This window comes from Octopus bimaculoides, chromosome 20 (genome assembly GCF_046866305.1).
Source record: "Octopus bimaculoides isolate indiv1 chromosome 20, ASM4686630v1, whole genome shotgun sequence".
Classification (NCBI taxonomy): Eukaryota; Metazoa; Mollusca; class Cephalopoda; order Octopoda; family Octopodidae; genus Octopus; species Octopus bimaculoides.
Window position 1 is genome coordinate 24,262,193 of NC_142947.1, and position 20,007 is coordinate 24,282,199.

A 20,007-nucleotide genomic window follows, 5' to 3' on the forward strand; every position below is an offset into this window, starting at 1 on the left:
TGATAAAGCATATTTTCACTCCACTCTACCACCCAAGGTCAAACAGGCAGGTAGAAAGATTTGTGGACACCTTTAAGAGAGTGTTAAGAAAAGCGAAGAATGAATTAAGTTACAATGAAGCACTGACAAATTTCTTAAGAATATACAAAGTGACCCCCAATCCAAGTACAAATTCAGGGAAGTCTCGTACAGTTCACAAAAAGAATAAAATCCATTTTTGATAAGCTATTACCAGAGAAAAAAAAAGACGTTGTAGGCGCAGTTACCTCCCTTGATGGGGTAAGCAGCAGTAAGATTCTGACATGAAGCCTTGAGACTTCTTCTTTTGGCATCTAGACGTCAGAGAGCAAGGACATGGTCTAGCTGGCTCTCTTATGACATGCGGTGACTAGCAGACATGAGGTAATGCACAGAAGAATATCATGGCCTCCATACATCAAACTCTTTCCATTTATCATTCAACTTTTATATATACATGTGGTCGACATTAAAGGTACTTAAAGTTATCACCTTGTTCTATGTATTTCTTTGTACTGTGTTCCTATCAAATAATATTACAGCCTTCTGAAGGAGTCAACCTTTAAATGAATCCACGACCCTGATTAAAACACCATCTAAAATGGTGACCCTGACGCAGCACACACCACAATTCCTTCTAAAATGGTGAATCCTGGACAAATTTCTGACCAGTGGATACATATTTCTTTTTCTCCTTCTTGACTTTGTCTACATGATCAGACCACCATTCATTGTATAGGAACATACCACTGATCTCTCTCATTGCCATATCGTCTTCTTCACCAGAAAATTTTGGTGCCACTTTCAAGCAGGAAACTGCACATCATTTTTTCCTCGTGTTTTAACTAAATTTACAACTTGGTCCTTTGAAGACAGAGCATCCCAGGAGAATTTTCTATTCACAAGTAAAAAGAAGAAAAAAAAAATTATTGGGAGTTTTCTCCAGAATTCACGTGGACAACAATTTTTCCTACATGCCAGGTATGAGTTTCTCTCTCTCAACCCTACCTGAATTATCCACGTGTTGGCCACTGTTTTGTTCTTCATCCATCGGCAAGAACTTCTCCCATTTCATCCTCTGCTGCTAAAAAATATTTCTAGTTCAATGCTCATCATGTCTTCTTTCAACTAGGGAGTTTTGACTGCTATTTCTAACGGTGTTTCTTTCAACGAGCTTATTTTTTGTGGCATCCATTCTTATTATCGTCAAGATGAGGCCTTTTCCTTTGCCTCAATGCATTTCTTCATCCTCCTCTTGAGCTTGTACTTCTGCTCTGGACGACACACAATCCTCCGAAATCTTGTGGGCCATTGGAGAACTGACCCGTCAAGTCACACACATGTGCAAGAACCATTCGTCTTCACGGAATTATTCTGGAGGGAGGACCAGGTGCTGCACCTTCTTGTGCACACGTGCACTTCCTGCTCCATCATTTTGCTGGTACCATAGGAAATTCAAGGACCAGGCCAAAAAGTGTACACAACCCTGCTCTTACTCTTCCCAGGGAAACTAGGCCGGGAGGCACTGGGCATGGCAGTCGTCTCCCCCCATCAATTCACCTTACTGTGTATTTTTATCCAAGATGCTATTTCTTCAAAGTCCTTTATGGTGGACATGGGTGCCAGCGTAAGTATTTGGCCCTGAAGATTAACTTCCACCAATCCAACATATCTCTCTATGCGGTGAATCACTCCACCATTAAAACCTACAGACAAATCTCTCTTACTCTGGATTTATTCACTCCGTAGGGCTTTCAAATGGATATTCGTCATTGTGGACCTGCCCTATTCCATCCTTGGTGCTGACTTCTTACATCACTATTCTCTCTTTGTGGACGTTAGAGGACGCCTACTTATTGATGACGCTACCTCACTCTCTGTCTCTGGAAAGGATTCTTCTGTTCCTGTTGTGAGTCCTTCTTTCTTTGCGGCTGCTTCAGGCGACTCTCACCACTAGTTACTTGCTTCATTTCCAGAGTTGACTGGTTTGCCATTTCCTCCATCAAATCCAGCCCATTCCACAAGACATTTCATCATGACTAATAGACTTCCAGTTTTTCCTGACTGTGCTGTTTGTCTTCAGAGAAACTCCAGATCGCTCAGGCTGAATTCGAACACATGCTCCAGCTGACCAGGAAGAATGATGCTGATTTTCGACCGGTTGAAGATTTTAGACATCTTAACACTGTCACTATCATGGATTGCTATCCCCTACCCAATGTGCAAGATTTTTCACCTGCCTTGCATGGCTGTAAAATTTTTTATAAAATCGACTTGGCATGCATGTACCATCAAATCCCTGTCAACCCTGATGACATTCCAAAGACAGCTGTCACTACGCCATTTGGAGTGTTCGAATTCTTGTCTTTGCTGTTTGGTCTTCACACTGCTGCCAGCATGTTCCAAAGGTTCATTGATGAGGTTGTTTGATTAGATTTTGTCTTTGCATACGTTGATGACCTTCTAATCATCAGTGGTACTCCAGACCAGCACCTCCAACACTTAACCCAACTGTTCAAGTGCCTACGTTCCTATGATGTGAAGATCAATCCGGCTAAGTGTGTATTTGGTTCAACCAGTTTGGAATTCTTGGGGCATCTCATTGATGCTGATGGTATTTGTTCGCTTCCCTCTAAAGTGGAATCCATCAAATGCTTGTCTCCTCCTGTTTCTTTAAAACAACTCAGAAATTTTATTGGTTTAATTAATTACTATCGTCGTTTCATTCCTAACTGTGCAGAGAAGTTGTTTCCATTGACCCAGCTCTTGAAAGATCAATGAAAAAAAGATTCCCTGATAATGCTGTCTCCTACAGCCATCCAAGCTTTTGAGTCTGTCAAATCTGACCTTGCTCAAGCATCCTTCCTTGTTCATCCTATTGTGGATGCAAAATTGACACTCATTGTCAATGCAACATCATCCCCCACTGCTGCAGGTTTAGAGCAATCTGTCAACAGTCGAAGCCAGCCATTGGCCTTCTTTCACCAGTTGAAGATGTCGAATTGAAATACAGTGTGTTTGGTAAAGAACTCTTAGCAATTTATCTAGTGGTGAAGCATTTCTCTCATCTTCTCAAAGGTAGAGCTTTCATGATTTTCACCGACCACAAACTGCTAATGTTCACTCTCTTTGCCGAAACAGACTGGTACTCGCCCAGAGAAACAAGGCATTTGGACTACATATCACAGTTCACTAGTGACATTCACCACATCACTGGTACTGATAACATCCCTACTGACGCCTTATCTCACCTGCCTGTCAGTGCATTGTCATCTACTTTGATTGATTTGGTTGCTATGGCTACTGACCAACCCTCCTTGGACTCTCTGGACATCTCTTCACCACAGTTTTCCTGCTGCAAGTTTGAACACCTGCCTCTGCCTTTTTCTGAAGGAACCATTCTCTGCGATGTTTCTATCGGGTCACCCTGACCCCTTGTTCCTGAACATTACCGTCATGCTATTTTTTAAGCACTACATTCACTGTCACACCCCAGCATTGCGACCACAGTAAAGCTTATGTTGGCCCACTCTTTCTGGCCGAATATGTGTCGGTCTATTACTGCTTGGTTACGTGCCTGTCTACCACCTCAGCATTCCAAGGTGCATCGTCATGTGCAAGCCCCTCGTTGCGTCTTGCAACCTTTTTTTTTTACAACCTATTTTTTTACTATTGGCACATAGCCTAAAGAAATTTGGGAAGAGAGGCTTGTCAATTTCATCTGCCTCAGTGCTCAGCTGGTACTTATTTTATCAATCCCAAAATAGGGTGAAAGGCAATAGATTATTGAAAAGGTTGCAAGACGCAACAAAAATTTTAGGAAAATAAAAAATAAGAAATAAGTGGAAATTTTACCGGTGAGTGTGTTAAATTATAAGGCACAAAAAGAAAATGACTCTCCCCAGACACAACAGAATATGCTTCAACACATGAATTCACATAAAGAATCTTGCAAACCAAATCCCAAAACGAAATATATATATATATATATATATATATATATATATATATATAAATAAACAAATTTCTTTATTCCTTTGAAACATGTAATCTCAAAAGGGGAGCTGTTGTGCAAGACTATGATGCTCCCTGGCAAGAATGGACTGGACCACTACATATAAATAGTAGCGGTCTGAGTAAGTGAGGTAGTTTATGATAGTTCCACAGTGCATGTGTTGATAGTTCAAAGTCTACAGTTCGAGTTAGCATGTTGGATTGTTGGTTCTTAAACGATTGTTGTTACGTTCTGTGTTGTTACTGCCATTTGTTTTGATTATATTGTTATTACACTGTTGTAGTGTATTCGTTTATTCATTAGGATAGAACATAGGCAATGGATCAGGAGTGGGTAAAGAGTTATAAGAGTGTGAAGCGAGAGTAACACGATTAGAGGTAAATGTAGTAAGTGATGAACAAGGGTGGAGCTGCAGCTTGGTGGAAATATCAGTATTGGGAAGGTGGGGATAAAGGGAAGGAAATAGAAGTGGCTCAGGGATGATAGATCAGGAAGATGAGGATGATGAGCAAGGTGTAGGAGCATCAAGTGGTAGTGTTGAATCAGGTAACAGATTAAATTTATTTGACCATAGGTCTATTCACTCAGGATTGTCTTAGAAATGATTACCATGGCAATGAATTTCTCTCTAAAACACTGTATAATTCTACTCCAATTAGCACCAAGACATGAGGTGAAATAGTTACAAAAGATATTTTCTATCCAGAATAATGTTTTTATTATCTATTTAATGTTATAAGAAGAATTAATTAACAATCCTAAGAATGTGCTGGAAGCAATATGAATTACTTTTGAACTTGTTTTTTCTACATTACATTTTGTTTGGTATTAAATGGAAATAAACATTCCGAGTTATTGAGGCAGTGAGCTGGCAGAATTGTTAATACATTGTTCTGAGTTCAAATTCCACTGTGGTTGACTCTGCCTGTCACCCTATTTTGGGATCGATAAAATAAGTATCCGATGAGCAGTGAGGCAGATAAAATTGACAAGCCTCTCTCACCAAATTTTTTTTAGGCCATGTGCCAATAGTAAAAAAAATTATTATCAGTATTATTAAGGCAGTGAGCTGGCAGAATCATTAGCACACCAGGTGAAATGCTTCATGGTATTTCGTCTGCCACTACATTCTGAGTTCAAATTCTGGTGAGGTCAACTTTGCCTTTCATCCTCTCAGGGTCAATGAAATAAGTACCAGTCGAACACTGGGGTCGATGTAGTCGACTCACCCCTACCCCAAATTGCTGCCCCTGTGGCAAAATTTGAAACCATTATTATTATTATTATTACTATCATTATTATTATATAAGGCAATGAACTGGCAGAATTATTACCGTGATGGACAAAATGCTCAGCAGCATTTTGTCTGTTTTTATGTTCTGAGTTCAAATGTTGTTGAGGTTGACTTTGCTTTACATTCTTTCAGGGGTTGATAAAATAAATACCAGTTGAGCTCTGGGGTCAATGTAATTGACTTATCCTCTCCCCCAAAATTGCTGGTCTTGTGCCAAAATTTGAAACCCTCATGATCATTATTATTATTATTATTATTATTATTATTATTATTATACTTTAAAAAGGATTGACGTAACTCTTCACAAAGGTAAACAGTCAAGACGAAGAGCACAATTCGATTGTAAGATATTTTATTAGTTGAACGATATTCCAACAGTACGTCTGTCTTTGTGAAGTTCAAAATAAGTGATAAAAATTCAAAATTACAGAAATTTAAACGTAAAGTATGAATGAGAGCAACCAGTGTCCACACATTGATGGAATGACATTATCAGTTTTTAAGTTACAATTTTATAACAGGTGAAAAGAAAAAGACAGAAAAAATAGAAAAAAGAAGACAGAAAAAAAGGAAAGAAAAAGAGAGAAAGAAGAATATTTAATCAAACAGTTTTCCTCCAATGCGCCTAATTTGCAGCGGATATGAATGTTGCACGGCCAAAATTTTGGAATGGCTGGATGGCTTTCTATTACGCAAAATGATCAAGTCCCTATATTCGGGATACCTTTGATTTTGTATCTAAAATCAACAACTTTTTTAAGCACCGAGGCCGTATTGAGAACTGTTTTTTGGTAACCATGGATGTTTCTTCCTTATATCCCAATATTGACCACAATGAAGGGGTAGAAGCATGCGTGGATGCCTTCGAAAAGTGGTCAAACAAAAGTATTCTATCAAATTTACTCTGTAGATTATTGAGGTTTGTGTTAGAAAGTAACACAATGAAATTCAAATTACGATATACGTAAACAAACAAACGAAGTTTGCTTTTTAGAAGTGTTGAGATGTCTTAGAAAATTAAAGAAGTGATTTTAAATTCTCAATCGCAGGATAATGCTAATAATATAGCCTGAACAGGATAAACTACCCCTATTTTGCAGAAAAAAGTGTAGGTGGTTAGCTGTGGGACACGAACTCACATCTCCGTGATTACGCGTCATGATGCTCTGACCGATTGAGCTAAACTAATGAAGTTTAAACAAAGATTTTACCATCAGGCGAAGGGTTGCGCCATGGATACCCCCATGGCAGTTAATTTCGCTAATGTCTTCATGACAAAATTCGAGACACAGTTACTGAAGACATTCAAATCCTTTCATGGTCATGAACCAATACTCTGGTTACGGTTCATTGACGACGTATTTTTTTTCTGGGAAGGATCACAGGATAGTTTAATGGACTTCTTGCATTTCTGTGATTGTTATGCTAGAAACTATGGCTTGAAGTCCAACATAAAATTTACGTCTAGTTTTTCAAAAACTAGCGTTGAATGTTTGGACACAAAAGTCAAGTTTTCTGGAGGCAGAATAGTGACAGAGTTATTTTGCAAGCCCACATCATCTCATATTTATCTCCATCACTGCTCCGATTATCCACATCATCTTATTCAGTCAAATCCGAAATCCCAATTTTTGAGGATAAAATGGATTTGTACTGACATAGGGAATTATTGGAAACATGCAAATGCTTTTGTATGTCATTATGTCAAATGTGGTTACAGTGAATCACGATTAAAAGAAATAGCAAATGAAATAGTTAAGATTAGCAAAGATAGTCAAACCTACACACATAATTTTAGCAAACACAATACTATATTATTATTATTATTATTATTATTATTACCCTGATGAAACAAGACATCTTTTGTCAGATTTCCTCAGTGTTTGGTCTTGATAGCCTTTCATAACTGCCTCACCATTAATGGTGTGGCCCTTTTCAAGATAGTCAATAAACATAATATCTTTTGATTGCCAAAAAACTGAGGCCATCATCTTCTCTGCAGATGAAACAGCCTTGGCTTTCTTTGAAGCAGGTAAGGAGAAGTGTTTCCACTTCATGGATTGTTTCTTTGTCTCTGGTTCAGAGTGATGAAACTAACACTCATCTTAGGTTAGGAGGCATTCAAGGAAACCAGCTGGATCTGCCCGAAACAATGTAAAATTGTACTGTGATGTGATCGGTCTGATATGCTTTTGATCAGGTGTCAGAAGACATGATATCCACTGAGCAGGAACCTTCATCATGCCAAGTAGTTCATTATGCAGAATATTCTTAACTCTCTTACAGGATATGCTAACAGCATTGGCCATTTGATTTATAGTCAATTGTCTGTCATCCATCTCCATCTGGTGACCATGATCAATGTTTTCCTTGGTAATTGCTGTTGCAGGACATCCAGATATTGGGACATCTTCTAGACTCTCCCTTCCCCTCCTAAATTCAGCTGCCTACTTTTGCACTGTTGATAAACCTGGAGCATCATCCTGTAAGGTAGCAACCATGTCAGCATGAATGTCCTTTGGGGCTAATCCTTTTCTGTTGGTACTTGATAACACTATGATGCAAAATTTTGTCCATTTTCAAGAAAAGTCACTACCAGTTTTAATTTTGAAGTGTTCTTTGAAGAGGTAGATATCAGTTTACCTGGAAAGAAACAATGTAGTTATTAATAAGAAGTGTTCAAATTAATGCATACAGAATTTCACAGCTCTAGTATCACTACTTCATAGTCATCCTGTGAACTTTTCAGCGCACCCTCGTAGTTTTCTTTGTGAAATAGTGGCTCTCAAGGCTTGCATAAAAATATAAATAATAGGATGTAAAAATTGTGTTCAAAAACCATTTTAGCTAGAAAAAGTCAAAGGCTGCTCATGGGACTTGAACTAGTCATGAAACTATCTATAGCTTTATGTGTATCTTGAGAGACACTATTACCAAAAACAAAAAAAGAGAGTTATATATAAAGGGTGTTCAGGCTTAATTTGATGATTTTTATGTCTCCTTTTCTCAGGAACAGTTTGATGTATTGGTGAGCAATCAACAGCATTGGAAAAGATAATGATTAAAGTTGTAGTTGGGAAACAGTTAGCTGACATGGTGGACTGGAGGCCATATGAATATTGGAAAAGAGTTAACTGTATCATGATGATTTGCACTGGGTGTCAATATGCTAACATCACGGCTGTTACTCAATGCTCTATGAACACTGTAATGGCTGTAAGACATGACATGGACAGATGCAATGTAGACAATGGAGTTGTGGCCAGCAAGAAAGAGCACCCCAGGTGGAATTCATCCAATGACTAAGGTAAAGGCCTTAAGCTCAATTCAGATGGCTATGTGAAGCTGCTTGAGACTGTGGTTAAACCCTGGTTGGAGAGGGTTGCTGCTGGATGGCTACATGTGTGACAGTAGTTTTTGGTTCTTTGCTATACCTTCAGAAACAGAAGTGGTTGCCACACTCCACCAGCTCCAATTTCTGGCCTCCTAATTTCCCCAATTGCAATTCCATGGATTACTATGTGGTGGGGTGCAGTTGAGAAAATCACCATCTGCTCTGCCTGAAACACCAAGGCCAAGCTGCTGGCTAATATCAAGGAGGTTTTTGAAGTTCTTCCCAGAGACACAGTGAGTAATACATGCACCAGGTTGTGGAGCTATCTTGAGGATATGGTGGAAGCTGACAGTGGCTACTTTGAGTAGACTGTTTTCTCCCAGCCATAATCTAGTTGATATTTAAAAAAATTTTAAGATACTTTATTTTTGGATGGTATATTTTGTTTTCTTTTTATCTTATGCAAACTGTCAAATTTAACTGAAACACCCTGTATGTGTGTGTGTGTGTGTGTGTGTGTGTGTGTGTGTGTGTGTGTGTGTGTGTGTGTGTGTGTGTGTACATATATATACATAAGTATGTGTATGTGTGTGTCTATATATATGGTTTGCTCACCTAACCAGCAGGTTGGTGTAATTTGCAAAAGAACATTGTGACCAGTGATGTGTAACATCTGATAGCCTGGTCAGACAAGTGATGTATGTGTGCATGTATGTGTGTGTGTATGTATATATATATATATATATATATATATATATATATATATATATATATATATATATATATATATATATATATATATAGTGAGGGATTACCAATCTGGGTAAAATACTTCACAAGTTCTCTGTTAGCACTCCAGGCTAACAATATTATTTAGATTAGTGAAGAACTCCAGATAATCTTTTGGTAGGGTCCAAGGTTATGGTTCATCACAAATCTATATTGTAAATCCATGGATGGGCTCCAGACAAACTGGTTTTTACACAGAGTGATATATAAGAAACAAGTTAAAAATAATGGTCACTACATATTTTTCCTCTTCTGGACGTGTAATGTCAGTGTGCATACACAACAGAGTGTAAGTGCCCTGAGAGAAAAGTTGGACTTAAGAAGCCTCAGGTGTGATGTGCAAGAGAGACGATGGCACTGGTATGGTTGTGTGTTATGTATGGATGAGGACAGCTGTGTAAAGAAGTGCCGATCTCTAACTGTGGAAGGAACCTGTGGAAAAGGTAGACCGAAGAAGACCTGTGATGAGGTGGTGAAGCACGACCTTTGAACGTTGGGCCTCAGTGATGCAAAGGCCTTTGGAGATATGCTGTGCTTGAGAAGACCTGGCAAGCTAAGTGAGATCATAGCTATGGCCTATGCCAGTGTCACATAACTGGCTCATCTAAGAGTTCCTTTCAATCGTCAGGCAATGTGCTGTACTTGAAAAGACCTTTTGAATCAGCCAATGCCAGTACTTGCTGACTGGCACCCATGCCGGTAGCACATAAAAAGCACCATTCAAATGTGGTTGAGGCCAGTGCTGCCAGACTGGTTCCTGCACTGGTGGCATGTAAAAAGCACCATACAAGCATGGTCAATGCCAGTGCCACCTGACTGGGTCCCATGGCGGTGGTATGTAAAAAGCACCATTTGAGCATGATCGATGCCAGTACCGCCCGATTTGCCCCCATGCTGATAACATGTAAAAAGTAGCCTCTAAAACTCTCGAAGTGGTTGGCGTTAGGAAGGGCATCCAGCTGTAGAAACCTTGCCAGATCAGATTGGGATCTGGCAGTCCTCAGTCAAGACTCCTGGCTTACCATTACCAGTTCTCAGTCAAACCGTCCAACCCACGCCAGCATGAAAAGCAGACATTAAACGACAACAATGACGACAATGATGAGGATATATATATATATATATATATATATATATATATATATATATATAGAGAGAGAGAGAGAGAGAGATAGAAGTAAGCACATAAATGAAACTCTCAGCGGAAAAATAGCACTCAAATACCAAAGAGAGACTAATATACTATTTATTAAAACTGAAAAAAATCTTCACAGACCTGTTACTCAGAGTTTCACATGACTATTTGACAGCTGTCTGATGAATGACGATGTGAAACTCTGAGTAACAGTTTGTGAAAATTTTTTCAGTATTAATATAATAAATAGTGTATATGTGTATGTATGTGTGAGTATATATATTATATATATATATATATATATATATATATATATATATATATATATATATATATATATAGCGTAGGAGTGCCTGTGTGGTAAGTAGCTAGCTTACCAACCACATGGTCCCGGGTTCAGTCCCACTGCGCGGCATCTTGGGCAAGTGTCTTCTACTATAGCCTCAGGCCGACCAAAGCCTTGTGAGTGGATTTGGTAGACGGAAACTGAAAGAAACCCGTCGTATATATGTATATATATATATATGTGTGTGTGTATGTTTGTATGTGTGTGTTTGTCTCCCCAACATCGCTTGACAACCGATGCTGGTGTGTTTATGTCCCCGTAACTTAGCGGTTCGGCATAAGAGATCGATAGAATAAGTACTAGGCTTCTAAAGAATAAGTCCTGGGGTCGATTTGCTCGACTAAAAAGGCGGTGCTCCAGCATGGCCACAGTCAAAAGACTGAAACAAGTAAAAGAGTAAAAGAGTATATATACTAGTGTAAACATGCTATCTTAAAGATAGCCTCTTCACACTAGTATGATGATGATGATGATGATAATGATACTTGTGTGAACATGCTATTTCTAAGCATATTTTACATTGATTTTATAACATTGTATCATATATTCCTATAGTGAATATGCATTGACCAAAAATTCTAAGATTTTTCAATTCTATTTCACTATTATCGGCATTTGCTGTCTCATTAAATTATGTTACCCAAAATCCCAAAAGAATATTTTTCTCCCTTGTGTTTTATCCCTGATCCCCCTAACTCTGGCCCCCTCCCTCTCTGCCTCACTCTGTCTGTCTCTCTCTGTTTTATTTACCACTTGCTTCGTCAACACTCCCCCTCCTTCCCCCCATATAAACTAGTGCATGCACTTGGATTCTCATACTCGATTTTTAATATCTCCCCCAAAAGAATACAAAGCCAGAAGATGCTCTCGTTTAAATTTGCTGGCTCGTGGTACGCCCGCCCTCCCACCCCCTCCACCTGTACCGGAACTTCCTATCCTCTGTCATCCTTTGGTTATCTCCCATGAACACTTCTAAAGGCTTAACGCCACCCCCACCCCTACTTAGGGTTTATCTCCTATGTAAGGTAGTGATCATATAGTGCAAAAATACGATAGTGTAGTGAATGCAGGTTGAATTGAAGGCTACTGCTTGTTTATGAATTCTGCCAAATGTGAGCTTTCTTTTCAGGTACATGACACTGCTGCCCTCCATCCTACGGTCTCACGGGCCCACACCTCCCATACCCTGAGACGTTGGCACACTCAACATCAGCACACTGAAAGGTAGGTCTGGTGAGATTGTTGAGATGCTTGAACGGAGATGTGTCGATTTGTGCTGCCTCCAAGAAGTAAGGTGAAGAGGAGGTTCTGCTAGGTTCCTCACAGGCAAAGAGCACAGGTACAAGATTTTCTGGGTGGGGAACAAAGATGGGGTTGGGGGCGTGGGTATACTTCTTGAGGAGAAATGGGTTGATAAGGTAATCGAGGTAGTCAGAGTCTGCGATAGAATGCTTAAGATTAGATTAGTGCTTCATCATGGATTAGCAACCATTATCTCAGCCTATGCCCCTCAGCTGGGGCTACCTGATGGACAGAAAGACCGATTTTATGACACCCTCTTGCAGACTACCTCGTCGACGAATGACAGGGACCTTCTCTTTGTGGCTGGTGACTTCATGTTGGACAACATGCAGGGGGCTTCCATGGTGTACATGGAGGCTATGGTTTTGGTTTCCGCAATGAGGAGGGAACCAGACTGCTGGAGTTCTGCAATGCAAATGATCTTATGGTTTGCAATACTACCTTCCGGAAACCTGCCAGTCATCTAGTCACCTACTGTTCTGGCAGATACACTAGCCAAATTGACTACATCCTCACCAGAAAAAGGGAAAGATGGCTGCTTATAAATGCCAAAACCTTCTCAGGTGAAGACTGTACCCCACGACATAGACTAGTAGTTAGTGACTTCAGAATCAGGGCTAAATGGATGCCCAGAAGATGACCAGCATGGAGGAGAAGCTGAAAGATCCTGCGAATGGACAGAGAATTAGAGACGTATTACTTTAAGCCTTTGATGAAATAGAAGGGGATATAGCATCACATGATGTGGAAAACAACTGGAGGATTCTATGGGACAACCTGCTGAAGGCCACTGACCAGATCTGTGGATGGTGCAAAGTCCCCTCTCGACCCAAGGTAATGTGGCGGTGGAACAATGTTGTTGACAGGGCTATAGGGGAAAAGAAACAGGCTGGTTAAGGACTGGAAGAACAGAGGTAGCAGGGAATTGTATCAGACTGCCAGAAGGGAAGCTAGGAGACAAGGAAAGTCCCTGGCCCATCAGGAATCACCACAGAGATGCTCAAAATATCTGACAGTGTTGGCTATAGCCTAGTTACCTGTATAGTTAACCAGGTGATACATGAAAGAATCATACCCAATGACTGGTGTAGCAGCACCATAGTCAACTGCTACAAAGGTAAAGGTGACACTTTAGATACAAATAATTACAGAGGTATCAAGTTCTTGGATCAGGTAATGAAGGTCACAGAGAGGGTTATAGCCCAACTAATTAGGGAGAGAGTCAGTTTAGATGTGATACAGTTTGGGTTCATGCCGGGGAAAAGCACCACCGATGCTATATTTCTGGTAAGACAGCTGCAAGAGAAATACCTAGCCAAAGATAAACCTCTGTACCTGGCTTTCGTTGACATGGAGAAAACCTTTGACAGGGTCCCCCTATCCCTTATCTGATGGTCAATGAGGAAACTAGGGATAAATGAATGGTTAGTGAGAGCTGTGCAAACCATGTACAGGGACGCTGTCAGTAAGGTGAGGGTTGGCAACGAGTACAGTGAAGAATTCTGGGTAGAGATAGGGGTCCACCAAGGTTTAATCTTCATCCCCCTCCTATTTATCATAGTCCTCCAGGCAATAACAGAGGAATTCAAGACAGGATGCCCCTGAGAGCTCCTCTATGCTGATGACCTTGCACTAATGGTCGAGTCACTATCAGAATTAGAGGAGAAGTTTCAGGTGTGGAAGCAAGGATTAGAATCGAAGGGCCTTAGAGTCAACCTAGCTAAAACCAAAGTCCTAATAAATAGAAAGGCAAACAAATCACAAATCCCTTCAGGTAGATGGCCCTGCTTGATCTGTAGAAAAGGCATAGGTAGAAACTCCATAAGTTGTACCCAGTGTAAGCTATGGACACATAAGAGGTGCAACAATATCAAAGGAAGGCTAACTAGAAAGATAGTTTTTGTATGTGGCAGATGCTCAGGAGCAATAAACACTGAAAATGTGCAGAGAACAACTTCTGCCACATTCCAGGGAGAAAAACGAGAAGTAGCTGATAGCTTCTGTTACCTAGGTGACCAAGTCAGTAGTGGGGGTGGGTGCTCTGAAAGTGTAGCTGCTAGAATAAGAATAGCCTGGGCAAAGTTTAGAGAGCTCCTACCTCTGCTGGTGACAAAGGGCCTCTCTCTCAGAGTAAAAGGTAGACTGTATGATGCATGTGTATCAACAGCAGTGAAAAATGGGCCGTGAGTGCTGAGGACATGCGTAAGCTTGCAAGGAACGAAGTGAGTATGTTCCACTGGATGTGTAATGTCAGTGTGCATACTCAACAGAGTGTAAGTGCCTTGAGAGAAAAGTTGGACCTAAGAAGCATCAGATATGGTGTGCAAGAGAGACGACGGCGCTGGTATGGTCATGTGGTGAGAATGGATGAGGATAGCTATGTGAAAAAGTGTCACAGCCTAGTGGTTGAGGGAACCTGTGGAAGAGGTTGACCCAGGAAGACCTGGGATGAGGTGGTGAAGCACAACCTTTGAATATTAGGCCTCACCGAGGCAATGACTAGTGACCGAGACCTTTGGAAATATGCTGTGCTTGAGAAGACCCAGCAAGCCAAGTGAGACCATAACCCATGGCCTATGCCAGTGGTGTAACCAGCCCACTTATGCGTACCTTTTCTTCATTAGACTCTAAACTCTGCTTGTGAAGACCTGTTAAGGCAAGTGAAATTGAAATGAAATATGATGGCAGCACTGCTTGACTGGCATCCATGCTAGTGGAGCGCTAAGATCACCATCCGAGCGTGATTGTTGCCAGGGCTGCTGACTGGCTCCCGTGCCAGTGGCACGCAAAAAGCACCATTCAAGTGTAATCGTTACCATTGTCACCTTACTGGCATGTGAAAGACAACATTTCAGCGAGGTCGTTGCCAGTGCTGCTGGACTGGTTCCGGTGCAGGTGGCACATAAAAAACACCATTTGAGCATGGCCATTGCCAGTACCGCCTGACTGGCCCTCATGCCGGTGGCATGTAAAAGCACCCACTACACTCTCGGAGTGGTTGGCGTTAGGAAGGGCATCCAACTGTAGAAACTCTGCTAGATCAGATTGGAGCCTGGTGCAGCCATCTGGCTCGCCAGTCCTCAGTCAAACCATCCAACCCATGCCAACATGGAAAGCAGATGTTAAACGATGATGATGATGATGATGCCATGCATGTGGGAACAGTGTTCAATGAACTGTGGTGTGTGTCTGAAGTTGGTTGTTTCACTCTTTAAGTGTGGTTTAAGGAAGATTTGGCTGCTATTGAAAGGAATACGATGTGCTTTATTAAGGTACACTAGAATTATTACTGAACATATTTTTCATGTATACTGTTACTGCAACTATTACATGTTATGCATGGATTTTCTTAGATTATAACCCCAGGTTATTCCCAACATATGCTATGAAAGTCTGGAATCTTCCTAATGGTTGTGATGGATCTGTGTTGTTTGTTCTTTGTATTACTGAATAAATATTTATTCACTATCTGAAAGCATTAATGAATGTAAATGAAGTAATACTAATTTTGGAAGAAACTGTTAAAAGTGACATTATGAAAAAGTTAATGGACTTAAAGGAAAAGAAATAGATGTATCTGGATGAATATTTGTTTTTGAATCTATTGCTGTATAATGTTATTCATTATTATGATTTTGCTGAATCTTTTTGTTAGTTTGATGGGGGTGGTTATGTAATTTGTTCATTTTTAATTGCAGTCATGATAATGATAATTATCACCATTTAATGTCCATTTTCCATGCTGGCATAGGTTGGACAGTTTGACAAGAGCTGGCAAAACAGAAAACTGTGCCATGCTCCAGTGTCTTGGTATGGTCTCTATGGCTGGATGCCCTTCCTATTGCCAGCCACTTTACAGAATGTACTGTGTGCTTTTAATGTGGCACCAGCACAGTGGTATGGTTGTTTTTCAGCTGGATTCCCCCGGTAATGCCAACCATTTGAGTGGAGAGAGGTTAAAGCATAATAGGAACAAGTGTCTTGCTGTTGAGGAGAAATATGGTGACTCAGGAAAGAAAGGCTAGAAAGGGATGCAGGACAGAGATACATCGGAAGATAAGGAGACATGGCTACACAAACTGGGAATGAAAACATGGAGAGAATGGAGGATAAAGAGAGATTTATATATCCAACATGTTTGAGTATTTTATTGTTCAACTTGTGTTATAATCACTTACAGTAGCAAAATTTCTTTTAAACTTCAAAATCACTCCAAGCTTTTTAAATGATTGCTTTGCTGTTTCCATATTTTGTAATTCATGTGTAAATGATGCCAAGCCTGATGTGTAGATAAATACTGTTTGCTCTATTGTTGGTTTCATATTTCATTGTCCGAAGTCTTTCTGAATGAGAATTTCCTTGTAAGCAACATTCTTTGTGGAATGTTTGTCATTGTTTTGGTTTCTTCCTTTTTTCTCTTTTTCTTTTAAATTTTTTCAGTTGTGTTGTCTGTTTTGTCCAATTTTCTAATTTACTTTTGTAAAGACCGATAAAATGATTACCAGATATATATACATAAAATAAGTACGGGGTCTATTTATTTGACTAAAATTCTTCAAGGCTGTTCCCTAGCATGATATAAATAAAAGATGTGTGTGTGTGTGTGTGTGTGTGTGCATTTACACACATATATTTATGTATGTGTATTTAGAGAGAGAGAGAGGGAGTGCAATGACGTTGATTATGAATATAAAGGAATCATTAGATACCCGTGAAACCTCATCTAAAGTGATTAAGACATTTTGCAAAGATTTAGATGTGACAGTGTTGTCTTGTTTCTCATTCTGTATATCGCTGTATTTATGACGCAAGTAAAAAGATAAATTTCGATACTCGAATTTAAGTTCGGCTGAGTTAAACGATGTAAAGCGTGAAGCAAGGGAGGTAATTCTCAATGTACAATCTTACTCGGACAGAGAGCTGAGATAATTGAAAAAAGGTACACAAATTGCAATGTTTGATTAAATTTAGTTGACTTTAAACTTGTCCAACACAACACTAAAAAAGAAGAATGATATAGATTGGTAAGGCAAACAATTTTCACTATTGTATTTTTACAGGTGGTTATATTTGTCAGCTTGAGAACTGCTGTACTAAGTATTAGTTTAAAGATGACCGCTGTGGGTTTTTATGCACTTCATTGACGGATAGCTACATTTGAATATCTTTAGTACCAGATAAGTACAAGTATTAAAAATTATTGTTGTGGAAAATGTAACTAGCAAGCATGGCTGTGAAGTTAACAAATTCACTTGACAACCACATGGTTCCATGTACAATTTCACTACTCAACACCTTGGGCAGGTGTCTTCTATCATAACCTCAGAGTGACCAGCATTTTATGAGTTGAATTTCGGAGACTGAAACTTCTGTGCAATCCCTTTGTATGTTATATATGTGTATATCTATCTTCTGTTTACAACTGTGATGAGCATAAAAAGTGGTGAGGAAATTGAAAAGCCAGTATTCTCTGAATTAAATACTATGTGAAATGTTTTTCTGTACTATTATAGACATTAAACTTGTTATTCTTGCTCACAGAAACTCAGTGAACCAGTGATTGACCTATTAGAAATACAAAATAAATAAGCTAAAGATAATATTAAACTATGCTAATGAATACTACTCACACTGCTAACCTTTGTTTTTTGCCCAAGAGGAAGCTGGCAAAGAACTTAGACTGTTGAAAAGATAATAATCTAAGAATAAAAAGATTCAAATGTGAGTAAATAACACTTATTTTATAAAGGAATTTTTTTTAAACAAACTTTAATTTTCTAAAACAATATCCATGTTTATCTTATAATGTTCAGCACAATAGGTATCATTTTCTGTAGTACACTAAAGACATTTATGTGAAGATATATACATTATCATATGATCTATTTGCATTAATTAAAAAAAAAAAAAAGAATTACAAAAGTAGACACTAGGAAAATGGAGACAATATGAAAGAAAAGGTAACCTATAATAAATAACGAAAACAGAGTGAGGCACCCTCTCTCTGTTATACATCACCCCAGGAGACACTGGTATTCACATTATTGAGACAACCTTTTCATCCAGTTATAGCTGCAGCAACCCCCTCTTTTTTTCCGCAGCATCAAGGACATGTGGTAGTGCAAATGAGGTGTTAACAGTGATGTCTCGCATAAAGAAGCATCTGCCTCTAATCCATGAGTAAAAAGTGAGTCTATAATGGAATTGAAGGCTTGTGATACCTGTGGAGTATCTCCGTCTCCCATTATAATTATTTCTGTAGTTTTAAGGATCTGGAACACGAAGAAGAAGTTTACAAGTGGAGTGCAATTCAATAGTCATTTATTTTTAGTTTTTGTTCATGTGGCTCGCTCCCAGTGATTTAGAGGACTGTCACTGAACAATTGTTGATATGACTGGTGTGTCCTGGAGCTCCTGCCTAGGAATTTTGAGTGAAGAATTGTGAATGAAAAGAGTTGCAACAAAATTTGTGCCTCACTTGCTCATGGAAGATCAAAAACAGTCACAACTGAATGTGTGTCGTGAACTGAGGGAACTGTTGGAAGTTGATCTGGACCTTTTTCTCAAAAGTCATCACAGGTTGCAAAAGCTGGTGCTATGGCTACAACCCAGAAATGAAGCAGCAATCAAGTCAATGGAAACATTCAATATCACCATGCCCCCTAAAAGCACGTCAAATGAAGTCCAATGCAAAGATGATGCTGAAATTGTTTCATTGAAGTGAAAGGAATTGTCCACACAGAATTTGCTCCTCCTGGTCAAACTGTTAACCAAACATTCTACTTGGCAGTTCTGAAGTGTTTGTGTGATGTGGTGAGATGAAAATGCCCCAACCTGTGGCAAAGGGGAGCGTGGTGGTTTCATCATGACAATGCTCCTGTGCACATTGCTTTGAGTGTGAGACAGTTTTTGACCCAAAATGACATCATCCTGCTTACCCACCCTTCCTATTCATGCGAACTTGCTCCCTGCAACTTTTTTTTGTTTCCATGAATGAAAGAAGTCCTTGAAGGAAAACGTTTTGCAGATGTAGAAGAGGTGAAAAAAAAAACAGAAACAAAAAAAAAAAGCAACAAAAGCATTAAAAGGCATCACTTCACAAGAGTTGCAGGACTGCTTTGAACAGTGGAAAATGCATCTGAACTGATGCATTGCTTCAAATGGAGAATACTTTGAAGGTAATAAAAGTGTAAACATGTAAAACTAAGTGAATAAAATAATATTGCAAAATTCCGGTTCCTTTTGGGTACCCCCTTGTTTGCACACACACACACACACACTCTCAAATATACACACACACACACACTCACATATGCATACATACATGCATTTTTAATCTTTTACTTGTTTCGCCATCAGTACTGCTTTGAAGAATTTTAGTCAAATGGATTGACCTCAATACATGTTTTAAAGCGTTGTACATATTCTATTCGTCCCTTTTACCAACTGCTAAGTTACAGGGACGTAAATCCACCAACACCAGATGTCAAGTAATGGTGGAACACACACACAAACATGCACACACACACACTTACAAATACACACACACACACTGGGCCTCTTCTGGTTTCCATCTACCAAATCCACTCACAAGGCCTTGGTCAGTCCGAGGCTATGGTAGAAGTTTCAAAATATATGCAATCACAAAAATTCATATCCGTATGGGTAGTGTATGTTAGACGAGGCAACTGACAAGTGATATTTTATATGTGTATCTATATTGCTGGCCTTGTGACTCTCTTCAAACAACCTGGCTAAGGGAACATCATTAAGT

General features: G+C 39.5%; 1 long non-coding RNA gene across 4 annotated transcripts in view; it reads left to right on the forward strand.

Annotated features, from left to right (window-relative positions):
• The window catches only part of LOC128250367 (uncharacterized), a 94,610-nt gene that overhangs the window by 22,422 nt on the left and 52,181 nt on the right, over positions 1 to 20,007 (forward strand). For 2 of the 4 annotated variants that reach the window (XR_016237619.1, XR_016237617.1), the window contains exon 2: positions 12,061 to 12,155. The exons of the other annotated variants lie outside the window; for them this stretch is intronic. This is a non-coding gene — a long non-coding RNA (uncharacterized LOC128250367). The remainder of the gene's footprint in view (positions 1 to 12,060; positions 12,156 to 20,007) is intronic. 4 annotated transcript variants of the gene reach the window in all.